This window comes from Chironomus tepperi, unplaced genomic scaffold, assembly GCF_022539635.2.
Source record: "Chironomus tepperi strain 1889 unplaced genomic scaffold, CSIRO-AGI_Ctep_v1 contig_376, whole genome shotgun sequence".
Taxonomy (NCBI): Eukaryota; Metazoa; Arthropoda; class Insecta; order Diptera; family Chironomidae; genus Chironomus; species Chironomus tepperi.
The window spans coordinates 2,098,242-2,114,177 of record NW_027226498.1 but is presented as its reverse complement, the minus strand read 5'-3'; the positions used below and the strand labels follow the sequence as shown (position 1 = coordinate 2,114,177).

The window sequence follows — 15,936 nt, the reverse complement described above, 5'->3', positions numbered from 1 at the left end:
TGTGATTGAACCTCACTTACACCTAATTATAAAATATCTTGTTTATTCGTTGACAATTAAATTGTTTCTCAATTATATATCTATTTTTTTTGTAGCTATGCCACAAAAATAGCGTCATATTCTTAAAAAAATTTATATTACAAAATTCCTAGTCTCTCTTACTGCATGAATTCACGAAAAAAGTATGCTGACTTGCCCGGCATTTTTTATATTAGTGATTAGCGTATTCATAATAAATTGACATACAAAACATTTAATAAATGTGTAAGTTGACATAATCTTTTAGACATCAATCTGTAAACAATTTTATTGAGAATAAATTTTTACATCTCGTCTATTTGTCAGACGGTAGTTTCAAAATGTCTGAATCATATTTAATTAGTTCATTACAGGGGCGTATTAGTGTAGTTATTTTGACATTAATGAAAAACTTAAAATTTAAGTTTTAAAATAGAGACTACAAATTGAAAAGAAGGAAACCAGACTGAATAGCTAAATTGATTAGGTTGACATGTAGAACCTCTATTTCTGTTCCCGTTTCTTTCCTTTATATTTTGCTGTAACTCTTGGTATGTATTTAATATTGGACGCATTCCAAGAAAGTCTTAGACGAAACATTTGCTACGAATATTTTTCCCTTCTTCTTCAACTTACTATACTTCAGTAGCTTGTAGTAATTAAATGTTACGAAAAAATAATCTATGCAAGTATAGTTTAATAGCATAGCATAACATTTTAGAAGGTTGCGAAGATGAAAATGAAAATTTATTTTTATTTAGAATTTTGATTATTTCTCTCTTTTTTCATGACAAATTTTTCTTTTTCTTTTTTTATCTATTTATAATAAAAGAGATGTTTGATGCCATCGGTATTATACCAGTATAATATAAAGCTTTACATAATTGATCTAATCTGATTAGTCTTTTGACTTAATTTTGCTGATCAATTATTTTTGCTATTAAATATGTCAGATTTGGCATTTTAAATAAAAATTTTTCATGAAAAATGGTTTTTCTAATTTCAAAATGTTTTAACGTCACTATTGTGTAAAATCAATTTGTTTTGACGATTTTTTATGTCAAGATATTTTACTTTCTATCGGATGTTATGAGTTATTCAAGGGTCCTCATGAATTCTTTTCATTTTATGTTTAAAATTTCTTTAATTTCACCTCGTGGATTATAAATTTATTGCATACAGATTATTACATCTATCTATATTAAACTAATGTATACTTACATTCATATTGTAAATAAATTTCAAGTTTCGCTTTAAAAATGACAAAATATTACGAGGACGCCCAAAGAATTATTAAAGGAAGCTGTTGACAGATAAAATTTTGAATTTGGTATTGGAAATTGGCAATAGAAAAGCCATGGATCACAATAAATTTATTCGGTCAATGAAATAAGTTAACAAATAGAAAAGACCAAGACATGTATTTAGTGAGTTGCCTCTTCAAACTATGAATTAGCCTTTCGAATTACTAACTGAAAAGTAACATTCCGTTATCAGAATATCCAATCATTTCATATCAAAGAACTTTGACTAGATAATACAAAAAAGATCTAAAATATAATTTTTATGCATGTCTTTAATCATTAAAACAGGAAAAAATAAAATTAATGACCTTGAGGTATAAAAAACTTTATGCTAGCATTACGGTATTTTTATTTTGTCATCTTGGTCATCGATATCAAATTATTATGATGTCATTTGTTGATTTAAAAAAGTTGAGAGAGAGAAAAAAAAAGGAAAAGAAAAAAATCCATTGATTGATCAAAGGAAAAAGTAGAAGCGACATAAAATAGAGAATAGGAAGAAGAAAAATTGCTTTAACTTTGGAATAAGATGTTGTTATAAAAAAAATCAACAGAGAAAATAAAATAAAAAGAAAATTTTTCATCTTCATTATATAGATAATCGTAGATGCTTCGTTTCCATATTAAACATAGAGAAGGGAAAAGGTAAAGGAATAAGGGAGGAGAAAGAAGTTAAAAATCAATATATAAGTGCACGAACGATACTTCCATCGGATCTCATATTATTATTATATCGTTGATTTATTTTCAGGAAAGATTATAATCATAAGCAATTTCCTTCGTCGTTATTTTCTTCAATTTCTTCCTTCTTTTGCTATAAAGCGCACAAAAATCAGCCATAGAAATATTAAGAAGAGGAAGAAAGTTAAAGATTTTTTTCTCTCTTTTCCTCTTCATATTTTCTTTCGTTCAATGATGATAAACGTGAAAAGGGAAGTTTCGATGACGAAACTCTCATTAAATATTTAGAATTTATATTTCATTTCTCCTCTCCTTATAGGTAGATAAATTAAGCGAAATTGAATTTTTTTAGATGTGCTGTTTATGTTTATGGAGTTTGTATACGTACATGTAGGTGTGTATATATACATAAGCAGAAGAAATCAACTTTCCTGCTTTTCTGTGTAATAATATAAATTTTAATTGAATTTCCCATTTATAGTCGTTACTCATTTATGAAATTTAATTACCTTTCAAGCGAATCTAAAATCATTTTAAACTCGTGAATTTTCAAAATATGTAAAAGTCAGGCGTAGATTTCGTAGAAGGAGAACTCCGTTAATGATTATATACTTTGCCTGTTTTGAAAAAAGCTGTGATGTATATTCTTTGAATTAACTTGTTGACTTTCAAATTGATTTCGTTAAAAACAATGCAATATATATTTAAATCTTAATAATACAATGTTGATTTTTTTGTTATTCGACTATCACACACGACTGTCACTCGAAAAGTCAAGACTTTTTCGGTACCTTTAAGAGTTTAGTTCCTCTTCTATAATGATAAATTTATGATTGCCATGCTAAAGTCTTTACGTTTAAGATAAATATATGTTTATATGTAATTGCAGCTGTATGTTGATGCTATATGGTATAGGCTGATTATATCCGATTAAAATCTTCTTTGTTAATTTTGATAAATGTTGAAAAAAATCAATCTGACATGCTTTCGATCAATAATCTTTTGTATGAATATTTGAATTAACAAGAATCCATGAAAGAATTGATTAAATTTATTCATTACAACTGAATCAATTTAATGTTATAAAATGAAAAGTTTTAATAGTCTACCGTCACAACAAAAGCAGAAACTGTAACAGCATGGCTGTGAACAACAATCAATATATAAAATGTGAAAATAACATGACAGATCAAATTTAAAACTCTTTTGTTTGCATCAAAAAAGGAAGGAGATTGGAGGGAAAATTCGAGTATATTTGAAGTTTTCTATATATTTTATTCAACTCAATGTTTTATTGTCTAGTGATATCTAACTTGACAATTGATATAAGGGTTGAATACTTTCTGTTGTTGTTTTCATTGGGATAAAACTTTTGTTTTCGTCAATGTCTAGTTTTTGATTCAAAATTTCTAAAAGCTGAAGAGCATTAAAAAGTGAAAAGGTGGAAAAATACTGAAATCTATCTTTCACGTTATCTTCTTTTTGTGCAAATTTTCTTAAAATAAAATGCTTGATAAAATTTTTATAACTTTCGCAAATAGTGAAAAAGAAACAAATACAAAATTTATTATTCTAAAGATTCAAAATTTGTCTGATGATACATTTTGCAAGTAAATGTACACAACAAATTGTCATGTCGTCGTCGTAAATAATTCGAGCACATTTTTTTGTTTTATTTTGCTGTTTTTTAGAAACATTTTTGGCCCTAAAATATTGTTTTCAGCGAAAATTTTGACATTCCTCTGTACACAAAATTAAAATGAATTGGATATTATTCAGAAGGGTTACGTTGTCCTTTTAGAAGAATGTTTAATAATTTTTCAGGAATCTTTAAAGCTGTTGTCATGAAGGTATAACAATGGATTTGAATCTGTGCATATCTTGTAAATTGACATCCTTTTGATTTATTCATTAAGTAGATTTATACACTAAAATTATTCTGGCAGTATGCTCTTTAAATTTTAAATCCATTAGTAGCAATACATTGTAACAAATAATTATGAATTTTTTGCAAAAATTTAATTTCTGATTTTTTATCAAAACATTTCAAACAGCTACAATTAGTGTGATTGCCAAGTTAGTAATAAAATCAAAGATTTTCCAAAGGACGTTCAAAGGAAAATTTTATTAACCACATAAACTTTAATCACAACATGAGAAAATTAACACATTTTCATAAATAAACAAATCATCCTTATTAATAGGGTTTCTTAAGCTATTCAGATAATTGAAATCCACAGCTCTGCTAGTGCAGATCATGGATGATAACTGTTTAATGAGTGCCAGATCTCTGCACTCAGTAAACCTACAGCTTAAAGTGAGATCAGAACTTCTCCGGTTTTTCAGATACCCTATATAAATCCATTTGTGCACATTAAGTAATTATTACATAATTTCATTAATCATCAACAATAATATTCCCACAACCACCACCTTCATGATGATTTTCAATTTTTCTCCTGTTTAAAGTATGTTCCTCGTGCAATTTTCATAGTGCTTTAAAACATTTTTTATTCGTTTCACATTTGTTCTCTCAACTGTGTAAAAGTAAGCGAGAAACGGAAAAAGACAAAAATTGATGTCACAAATGTTTTTTGGCCGACGTCCAAAGCGAAAAATTTCGAAACACTGCTTATTTTTCTTTAAAAAAAAGCAAAGAGAGGAAAAAAAATTCTTTATATTTCACTTCATAATTATCATCCGTACGAGCATTTGATTTCAAATTTCACTGCATGACTCAAAGCAAACAGAAAAAAAAATACAAAAATAAAGACAGAGGAGTCTCAAGTGACAGAAATTTGAATATTTTTACTGTAAAAATTATTTTTCTGTTGTTTTATTTTTCTCTTGTGCTATGTAATATATGCTTTAGAAACGGCACAAAAAAAAGTAGGAACGTGTGTGAAATCATGAAATGTCTGTCTTTTAAACAGAATCTATGATTATATTCGTTTTACTGAATGCTAATTATGATATTTGTTGATGTGAGGAGGGAAAACGTATTTATGATGTAGTTGCTATGATGACTTACATTTACCTTTATGTACTCGTTATTTTTCACTCATTATTCCTATTTTACTATTTTTACAGTTCTCACAAACTTCAAACAAAAATTCAATATAAATTTGAAGGCTTCCTGTTTTCTTTAAATTATATTGTAATCATTTGAACTTTAATGAATACTTATTTTTAACCATAAACGTTCATAAATTCAATTAACTTCGATGGAAAGTTTTTGGAATATTAATTAGATAATATTTAAGTACTTTTAAGTTTGATCAACGAGTTTACAATTCCAAGAAAATATGAAAAGTTTGTCAAGAACTTGAAATTATTTAACAAGCACGTAGTAAACATTTGTGATAAATTATTTTTAACATCATTATTAATTCAGATAAAAACTTTATCATAGAAATGCTATTATTGGAACGGCATTGAACACTATTGAAAACATATTGAAAATATTAATTGACAAAATTGATAAGCTTTATTACCTTGGTTATGAACTCAAAATTCACAGGAAATATTATTTAGATTAAGATGGAAATTTTTTGCAAATGAACTGTAAGAGTCTTATTTCTATGCCTTTAGATAATTTCATGAATATTAGAGTAACGTTAAAGCCACATGAGGTGAAAATTTGTAACAAAAAAACATACTTTAACGTTCTCATTTTGTCAGCCAATATTGATGGATTGATTTTGGCCTTATGGACATTATTCTCAGAAAACAAAATCAAAGAAACTTTTTGCACTAATTAGTAATATTATTCAGATAATAAAATGGTGATTAAATGGAAAATAGATTTGTGCCATTCTCGACATTAATTTATAAATGAGATGTTTGTCGTTCACATGAAAGAAAATTGGTAGCTCTCGGAAATTTTCCTTTTTTGTTTGCCCTTGAGACATCTTAAAGTAAAATAAAGCATGTATTGATCTTATTATTATTTAAAAATTCATTTGGGTCTTTAAAAGGCCGGGAGGTTTATTTTAATGATCCAGTTTCAATGTAGAAATTTAAAGTTTAATAAAATAGAAGCAGAATTAAAGTTCTTACACTTAGCTTCCATAAAGCTATTTCATTTATAATTCCCTATGTCTATATTAGCATGTAAGCTAAACTATGAAAATATTTCATAATTACTTTATTTTTAAAATACCTACAAAAATTGTCATCATAAACTACTTCCCATATTGCTTCGATGACAGAACATGAATAAGATATAAGGAAATTCAGAACTAAAATTCAAAAGCGTCGCAACCTTCAAATGGCAAATAAAAAAGAAGAAGACATGCTCATCTGAAAAAAATGATTGTCTTTTCAACAAGAGACATGAAAACAGTTTGAATGATTTTAAGAGTGAAAAAATGTCTTTTTACGTACGATGTCTGGCAATAGTAATCTATCAAATTCTTTTTTGACTCAACATATTCTTTTGTCGTCATGATGTTGCGTAAATCTTATGTACCTTTCACAAGATAGGAAAAAGAATGAAAGTTAATTTTGAAAAGGGCATGAAAATAAATTTATAATGCAATAAAGCTGAATAATTTAATTTACTTTTTTTCGTGCAATAGAATGGAATTTTTCTCTAGTGTCAACCGAAAATTAAATTTAAATTTGTCTCATGGGATGAAAGAGAAAAAAGATTCACAATCCACCTACCTAACGAGTAACCTTGCATTTTATATACAGATTTATAAAAACAACAGTAGTTCCCTTTCCTCTCTGTCTCTTTGCTGTATCCTTCTTTCTCTCCTTTATTCCCTTATCAACAGTAAAATTCATTTCTCCTCACACATTAGTTGAAAATTGGGTCACTGGGTCATATTTTAGTAGTTACGATTGGTGAGTACACTGTTCCTGTAATTATGAAAATTTTTGTATCATAAATCTTAATTGGCAAATGCTAGAGACATAGACACAGAGAATTGAAATAAAATAATAGAGAAAAATTTAGTGAAAAAGGAAAGACTGAACATTAAGAAAATAAAAATAGAAAAATAAATTAATCACATTTAAAAGAAAAATATTTTTGCGAAGAAATGTTGAAAACATCATCAATTTCGAGTAGCGAAAGAGCAACGAATAAGAGAAAAACTTCTCTCATTTTTGAACAATTTTTCATGACTTTTTTTGTTTCTTCTCTTCGTTAACGAACATCGAACATTTTCAGACTATCCACACGGAAAATTTTCATGCCACCTTTCCAACATCGCATCATCATCATCATGTTTATCATTAATATAAAACCTTAAGCGCATGACTGAGATATTTTTTTACATGATGCTGTCATGAGATGAGAGTTTTTCATCCTCACGTATGGAAAATGGTACATAAAGTGCTCACTCTCAGCATTTCTCTTTGAGATTCGTCTCAATTTTGAGAATTTTCCATGTCATGATTGTTAAAGTTTATTTGCTTTCCTTTTCGACGAGTTCTGTTTTCCATTACGTTCAGTTGTTTCTATTAGTTGGTCAGAAATCGTACAGCTTGATTCGTGTGTGTTCTCGGTTTTATCACAAAAATATTAAATAAGATAATACAAACAATACAAAAGTTTAAAAAAATTAAACCTAAATAGAAAATTTTGTCCGGACTCACACAGACAATTTTTTTTTTGTTTTTCGGTTCAAAAAAAAAATAAATTTGAAAAAAAAAATATATAAATTTTTTTATGTGTTTTAAAACAAAACGTTAAATAATAAAGGAATCGCAACAATACATCAAGTGAAATCTATTTAAAATAAAACAAATTACAAGACCTATGTAATAGAACGCAATTTTAAAGAGTAAATACAGAATTTTTAAGTATTATTATTTTACTATAAAAATATACGCTGTCTGCTAATACTTATTCTTCTGATGTCGTTATACGTTGAGGAATTGAATTTTAATTTGCCTCCCCCATCATGTTTCAAAGAGCAATCATAAAAAAATAAAACAAAAGTAGAAGAAGAAGGGAAAGAAATTATTGAAAATATCGAAAGAACTAGTGTAGAATTTTAAAACAACAAGAATTTATTCAATGTCGATATTATTACTATATTCACGTAGTAGTTGTAACATTTGAAGTGACTTTTTATCGATCTCTTCTCCTGTACTATTTTACGAGATAAAAATTGCATCATAAAAGTAGGTCATATTTCTTTCTGTATGTTTATCATCATATTTTCTCTCCCTTCTTTTCTATTCTACAACACTCAATATTCAGCTATTACCAACCTACCTTCTCATCTACCTCACTTCTGTATCGTATAGTTCATTCTATTTCATTCATATTCAAGACACTTGATAACTTCTCCATACATAATTTTCAATGCAGAACAAAATAAAAATGAAATGAAAAAAAAAGTCTTTACAACTTTTTGTTTTATACTACAACAATGAATTGCCAGCAAAAATGCTTTAAGCATTCATCTCTTTACAGTTTTCATATAGATCCACTCGGTACATAAGTGAATATTTTTCTATTTTCTCACTCATTCCACCATTCTTTTCCACATTTCTGTCTTTGACTTTCCTTCCGCTTTTTCCCTTCAACATTAACTGACATCAAAAGGAATTAATTTTAGCAGCTGGAACATGTATATGTACAAAAACTAATATTTCTTCTACTAATAAATATTTTTCTCGCATATTGCATAAGACATTTAGTAAAAGTTGGCAGTAATTTATTGATAACGAAAATATTTTCGTTTTGCTATTAAATATTTCCAAGTTTTATGATCAAGCACATTTGTGTGTGATAAATTAATTAATACAAGATTCAATTTGTTTTTGGCTTTGACTTTGAGGATTAAATTACGGATTTCATTATATTGACAACATAAATGCTATGGAGATTAAATTATTAGGACGAAAAATGAGCAAAAAATTGGCTATTCAAAGAATATTGTGACTTAAATGCTTTCGAGAAATAATAGGATTATGAAAAATGCTTTTTATTCGTGATTTAGAAGGTTTCTTTATGAAAAAGTTTATTGTGTAGTGCTTTATACAATTAAAATTGTTATGGGTTGTACTAATTGCAATTTTCAATGTTTTGTGCACTTCGAAGAATTTTCTTTTTTAATTTTTAGATTTTATTATTTTAATTTTTAATTATTCAAGTTATAAAAGTCGGTTGATAATGTGAAAGAAATTTAAAAAAGTCAAAAAATTCAGACCAGATTTAAATTGATTCTAATTTAAAAACTTTTTTTATGAATCGATTTGTAAAATTTAAGATTTACAAATTTCGCCAACTCAAATTCATCTTTAACTACGATATGAATTAACATCTTGCCCATCCTGAATGAACATAAATTAAAACTTTTATTGAAGCAATATATAACTCTAAACGAAAATTTTCACGACGTATTAATACAAATCTCAAATATGATGAAAAAATGATGAAAAAATGATGAAAAAATAAATATACCTAATTTAAATTTTACTTTCATCTGTTGATAAATACGTATGTATTTATTTATGTTTTCGTGCGATTTAAAACTGTTTTTATTTAAATTTGCATTATCTCCCACGCCATTTTTGATAATCGATAAAATCTTGCCAACTTTTACTTTATACAGTATTTTTGTGGAAATACCATTTATAATCAAAAATAAATTATGATGATTTTGGGATATTTTTCTTAACGAATTTGTTGTTTTATGTCAAATTTTTTTGTCGATCTTTTAAATATACGTTTGATCTATTTCCTCTTCTCCATCTTTATGCTAAAAACACTGTGTAAATTTGTGTTCCGAAATTAGGTTTAGTCACTAATGCTTTACATCCTTATGAAGTTCGTTTTTACCTAAACTAATTGTGATATTCAAATTGTAAGACGCACGAAGAAAGATTATTTAACAAAATTTCAAAATTTCAAAATTTAAAAATTCGAAATTCAAAACTTAAAATTTTTAAAATCTTACAAATATTCAAAATTTTAAATTCTTTAACCTTGAAACAATGAATTTAAATTAAAAACATTCAATTTATGATTGTGTCTCTTATCTTAACAATAATTTAGACTAATCACCGAGTTTTTAAATTTTCTCAAACTGCTCAGAAAAATTAACAAAAAACTTTTATTTAAAATTTTAAAATATTCCAAAAAATCAAAAAACCTTATTTTGTAATGAACTTTTGCTTTAAAATTCATTTCACTTAATTTCGTTTTTTTTTCCTTTTACTCCTTTAGCAACAACTGGAATTAAAATATTTTCTTCAAATAATGAAAACCTCAAAAGAAAAGAAAAGGAACTTAAAAAAATATTGAAAAATCGATCATCAAAAATTTAACTTTTTGATTCGACTTATTGGATGAAATAAAGTATAAGAGAGGAATAAAAATTTCCATATCTTATCTTTCACGCCTGAAACTCGAGCTTTTTTTGCAAAAAGTTATCTGTGAAAAGGAATTAGGAAAAAGAAAGAAGAGAAATTATTATGAACTGTAAATATATGTGACGAGTGCGAGAAGCAAGAAAGCATACAGAGGAAATAAGAAGAAAAAAAATTTATCAATCAACTTTTTTCATTTTTAAAATATTCAGTGGTTGTGAAAAAGAAAGTAAATAAGGAAAAGAGAGAAGAAATTAATTTCTTTTCATATTCAAAAGAAGACAAGCCAAAGAAGGATGAAGAAGAATTTTTATGTAAATAAGAAAGAAAATTAAGAAGAGCTAGTGATATCAAAAAACATCTTAAATAATAAACTTCTTATTTTAAAAATAAATCGCCTTTTTTCATGAAAATGTGCGCGGAGGTGTAAGCAGTCAAATGTAATTACTCATAACAAACAGAGAAGAACACTGAGAGATAAAATAATCAAAAAAAAACAGCAGCGACATCAAATAAAATAAGAAATTCCGGATGAACTGGAAAACAAACGCTTAATGGTGTTTTGTAACAGCTCGTGCAAGAGACTTCTTATATTTTTTATATACACACATGTATATGTTTGTATAAATGTCAGATATATAGAGTGATATGAGGAGAAAATTATTTCAACAACATCATAATAATAAAAAGGAGTAAGACACATTCAGCTACATATATTTTGAAGTAAAGAGAAGTCAATATATCATGTTATAGTCGGTTTTATATTCGCACAGATATGCTAACTACAAAAATAATAAATTAATATACATATATGATACATATTACTGTATAAATTAATGAACGACACACAGGAGCAAAGAAACAAAAAAATATTGTGAAAGAGACATTAAAGTTGTTTGTTATGTATACCATAAATAAAATATTTCTTTGAAGTGGTTGTGATATGATATTATAAAGAAATTACATCATTATAAAAGTGTGCTAAAAACAAAAAAATAACTGTGTAAATATATATTAAAAATTGAAGTAAATAGCCGTCCTTTAATATTAATACATAAAAAAAAGAAAACTCAAAACTGTCGGAATAAAAATTAAAATATTTGTAAAGAAGCTCAACAATTGAAATACCAGAAATCAGACGTTGCAATTCTCGTATGATTGTTAAAATTAATGACTACAATCGTGCTGTAGATTTCAATTTCAATTTCTGCCAAATCTATTCTATGCTCACAAGTCAAAATCACGTTCAATAATTAATTGCTGAAATTTTCTGGTCGTTTTTTATTCTGTACTTGAAAAGGAATCAAAAAAAAATATAACGAAGAGAGGAAAGAGCAAGTGATGTCGACATTCGATTGAATATAGAAGAAATAGAAGAAATGTGTAATTGAATTGAATTGAGGAAAAATAATAAAAGAAAATGACAAAAACCGTGTCTGTGGGTGGATGATGGTGAATTGCGAGAAAAATCAGTGAATGAAAAAAAAGCATTTTTTAAGGCAAGTATTAGCAGAAAATGTTTTTCTAGATAAATGTTCTGAATGTACTCAAAAGAAGAAACATTTATAAATTTGTGAATATATAAAAAAATCGTTTGCTGTAAAACTCAGTGTGTGCCAAACCAAAGTATTACCTATATTATATGAATGGAAACCTTAATATTACATAAATAAGTAAAAAAAAAAGAAAAACGAGAAAGATATTGAAAAAATTTTATGTTTTATTTACGTGGATAAAGTTCAATAACGTTATAAAGAGAATCAATATTCAGACTCAAAGGAAGAGAAACTCTTGTGCAATTCAACTGGATTAAATAAACTTATGGATATTCTCGCTTATACAAACAAATGATTAAGGTAATTTTTATGATCTTTTAGTATTTTTATGTACAATTCTAGGTGCAATAACTTTTAAGCATTCAAATTTATAACTCGAGTTTCCTTGAAATAAATTGGAATATGAGTAGCAGAAAAAGAAATTATTGACGTAAATTTTGAAAATGTAAACGTCTAATTAAAGTTATTGCATCTTGATTTATACACTTTCATCTTGCTGTTAATACTGATGTCTTCATCCTTCTCTTTTATATGCATACGCATAAAAATAATGTTTAAATAAATTGATTTTTTTTTCTCTCGCTCTCTATACACAATGAGAGTCTGATTGCACCATTTATACTTACAAGCATGTACATCATAAATAATTCATGCATAAGCTTTCCACCACATTCTTTAACTTGGTTTCTTCTACTTTTTCTCGTGCCTTTTTTCTGTTTACTTCTTCATCTTTTGTATTCCTTCTTGAATTTTTAACGATTACGATGAAAATAGAATGAGACAAAAAATGAATTTTCCTTTTCACGAATCTCCACCCAACTCCATCTCCCTAACGATTATGAGGTTAATTTTCCATCATCTCTTCACTTGTTCTTCTTTTCTTGTATTTATATATATATATATACATACTTGCATATCTACACATGAACATAACATTTATTTTATGTTTTTACATGAAAAGATGTATCATATCATATTACAACAACACAATGTAATTTTAAAAAGGAAAATTATGCGCTTGAATGAATTTTACACATCAGTGTTTCAATTAATTGAATTAATCTGCTATTTTATAGTTGATGTTGTTACTGTTGATGATACTTATGCCTCTTCATGGATGAATATATATGTTTTGGCAGCGCGTGTTGTGGTTAAATCATTGAGCCGAGATTTTTTTCGTTAATTTTATATTTCTGATAGCCACACCGTTTGATTTTTACAGTCTAAATCATTTATATCTTTTACTGGATATTGCTGGATATTAATTTAAAAAAAAATGGACATGGATACTTCACATCAGTAAAAATATCATAACAGATGGGTTGTTAAATGAAGTTTATTTAGATTCATCCACACTTTATGTCATAAATAATATTTAAAGTACAATGTTTCACTTCCAATTTGATTCTCAAACATTAAAATGACTATTAAATTTTCTCATACATCTATGAAGATGCTCCTAGACTTTTATATAATTGGAGCAATGTTTATAAAAAAATTTATTGCTTAAAATATGACAGAAAATGTTTCGCAATAAAATTATTTTCACTTAGGTGTAGAAAAATAACTATATGAAGTTTATGAGATGCCCTTAAATGAATTTTGTCAAAATCCACATGAACGTCCTGTCCTGTTTTTATGTCATAGATCAAAATGTATAGATATGTATTTCAGATATAAAAACTAGAATTATTTGCTGCTCTAAAAATTTAATGTTTTCGGTTGACAAAATTAATGAAGAATGTCTATAAATTTCTAATCTATAGAGCGGTGCAGATACTCGACACTTTTGAAGTTTCTATTTTTAATGACCAATAATTCTATTTATGGTATAAATTTAATGATACCCGAGCGACACAAATTTAGGCTGGCCTCACGGCGGCTGAAAATATATAGTCTGAGTAACCTCAATAGCTCCATTGAGAAGCCTCCTTTATTTGTGTCGGTCGGAATATTCGTTTAAAAAACTTTACCAAAAATGAATGAATTGAAAATGAGGAACATCAAAAGTAAAAATGAATGAAATGAGATGAAATAAATGAATGGTTTGAGGCATCACAGATAGAGACATAAAATTGAAATACAATGTTGAGTCTTATTATTTCTAAAAAATTTCATTAAAATTTCTGTGGCACAGACGATATGCAAAAAGTTGAAATAAAAACAGCTAAAAACTTTTCATTTTCTGCAACGAAAAATGAAATCAAGCGTATCGAAATTTATTTTTCATTTCAAACAAAAACCCTTGCAGAAGAAATTTGTAGCTTTCAATTTAAAGAATGTTCAAAAAATATACAGAAAGTTATCTTTGGAATGAGTTTTTGTTGCCTTCTTCTGCTACTTTTTATAAAAATAAAGCACAGAAAATAAAACACGGAAGCAAAATTTCTACTTGTGAAACGTAAAACTTTTTCATCCTTTTTTTCGTCTTTATAAAAGTAAAAAAAAAAGTTTTTCTCGTTTCTCGCATGCATCTATTAATGGTGGCAAAAGAAAAATTCAAGGAAGGAATTTTCCTCACTGTATGTGGGATATGAGAGAATTCTAAAAGTTTTCAATTCGACAGAACAAAATTAAATTTCACAACTTTTCATTTTCTTCTTCCTAGTTGAGAAGAAAGAAACTTTTTTACTCCATACTCTGTAGTATCAGTAAGCTTTCATGAATCTGAATCAATTTGTCAAATTGTATACCACTTTTCATTCCCTTTCTTCACATTTATGTACAACAATAATAAAAAAATTTCTAACGAGCTTACATTATATCATCAAAGGAACATTATTTAAATAAATCCAAATAGAGAATGGAAAAGTAATGAAGAAAAGATTGGAGAAAGATTTGTGGAGATGGAAATGTTTTTAAGAATATGAAAAATTAAATCTTTTACATGATATGCTTTATGACTATGAATTTTCTTCTGTGTTGAGATTTGATATTTAAAGAAAAAATATTTCTTCGAAGGTTACATTTTCAAGGTAATGATGGGTATTTATGTATGCAAAATTTGTCTTACTAATAAGGATTTTCGGTTAATGCTTCTAATCTGAGCTTTCTACAGAGTCTGGGTTGTTGAGATCACGCACCCCAGCCAGCCTGCCGATCAAGGTTAAATTATAAGCTTCATAAATAATATTGCATACTGATATCAAATTTAAGAATTTTTTTATTGAGGTAGGAGTTTTGAACCCCAATCCTCCTTTTCTGTCCTTTTGAAAAAGTTCAACGTACTTAGACACTCTCCTCATCACTTATTCACTGTTAGTGTTATTGTTTGCCATGAAAGTTCTCTTGATTAAAAAGTAATTTAGTGTTAATTATTCAAAAGAGATGCATATGTACATACACTTGAACATTGTGAACATTCTTCTTTAATTTCTTTCAAAAACATGCATACATGTAGAATGTATTTGGCAATACGAATATAATTTTTATCTTCATTAAATTTAACATGTTGAATGGCGCGTATGATGAGAAATTGAAAAGAAAATGTAAGCGATGAGCATCATTATACAAATACACGAGGTAAATAATATCTCATTTTCTATGTTTGAAACAGATACGAATGCTGTGTTGCCCGCTGTCTGTCTTCACATTACTTTACTTTCCTGTATTAAAATTTAATTACATCAAAGGATCCACTTCACAATTATACATATTTCAATAGTGCATATCACTTCAAGATTCATTTAAATTAAACCATTTTGTGCAGATATATACTTTACCGTGTGTCAGTCTCAGTACAGATCTTCCTTTGAAATACTGTAAGCAGAAGTACTGAAACGTAATAAATTAACATCCACTTGACCTACATTGCTTTCAACAGCATGTTGAGACTTCAAGTATGTGAGTTTCACTTTACACTGATGAATATGATGGAAAGGCAAGCGAAAAATTATTTTTCCTCATTTTTTTTTGCCTGTTTTGATGCTCATTCATACACTTTTTTGTGTATTTTCCTTCTTTCCCTCTCTATCTTTCATTTTTAACGCTTTTTCTGTCTTCATTCATGAAAGGATGTTAACAAATGAATGAAGACATAATTA

At 27.2% G+C, this 15,936-nt stretch overlaps 1 protein-coding gene across 4 annotated transcripts in view; it reads left to right on the top strand.

The window, feature by feature from the left end:
- The first annotated feature begins 7,468 nt into the window (after positions 1-7,468).
- The window catches only part of LOC139096195 (uncharacterized), a 45,562-nt gene continuing 37,094 nt past the window's right edge, over positions 7,469-15,936 (top strand). For 3 of the 4 annotated variants that reach the window (XM_070647886.1, XM_070647888.1, XM_070647885.1), the window contains exons 1-2: positions 7,469-7,798; positions 10,195-12,193. The gene's annotated coding sequence lies outside the window, so the exon portion shown is untranslated. The remainder of the gene's footprint in view (positions 7,799-10,194; positions 12,194-15,936) is intronic. The other variant, XM_070647887.1, reaches the window with a different exon arrangement.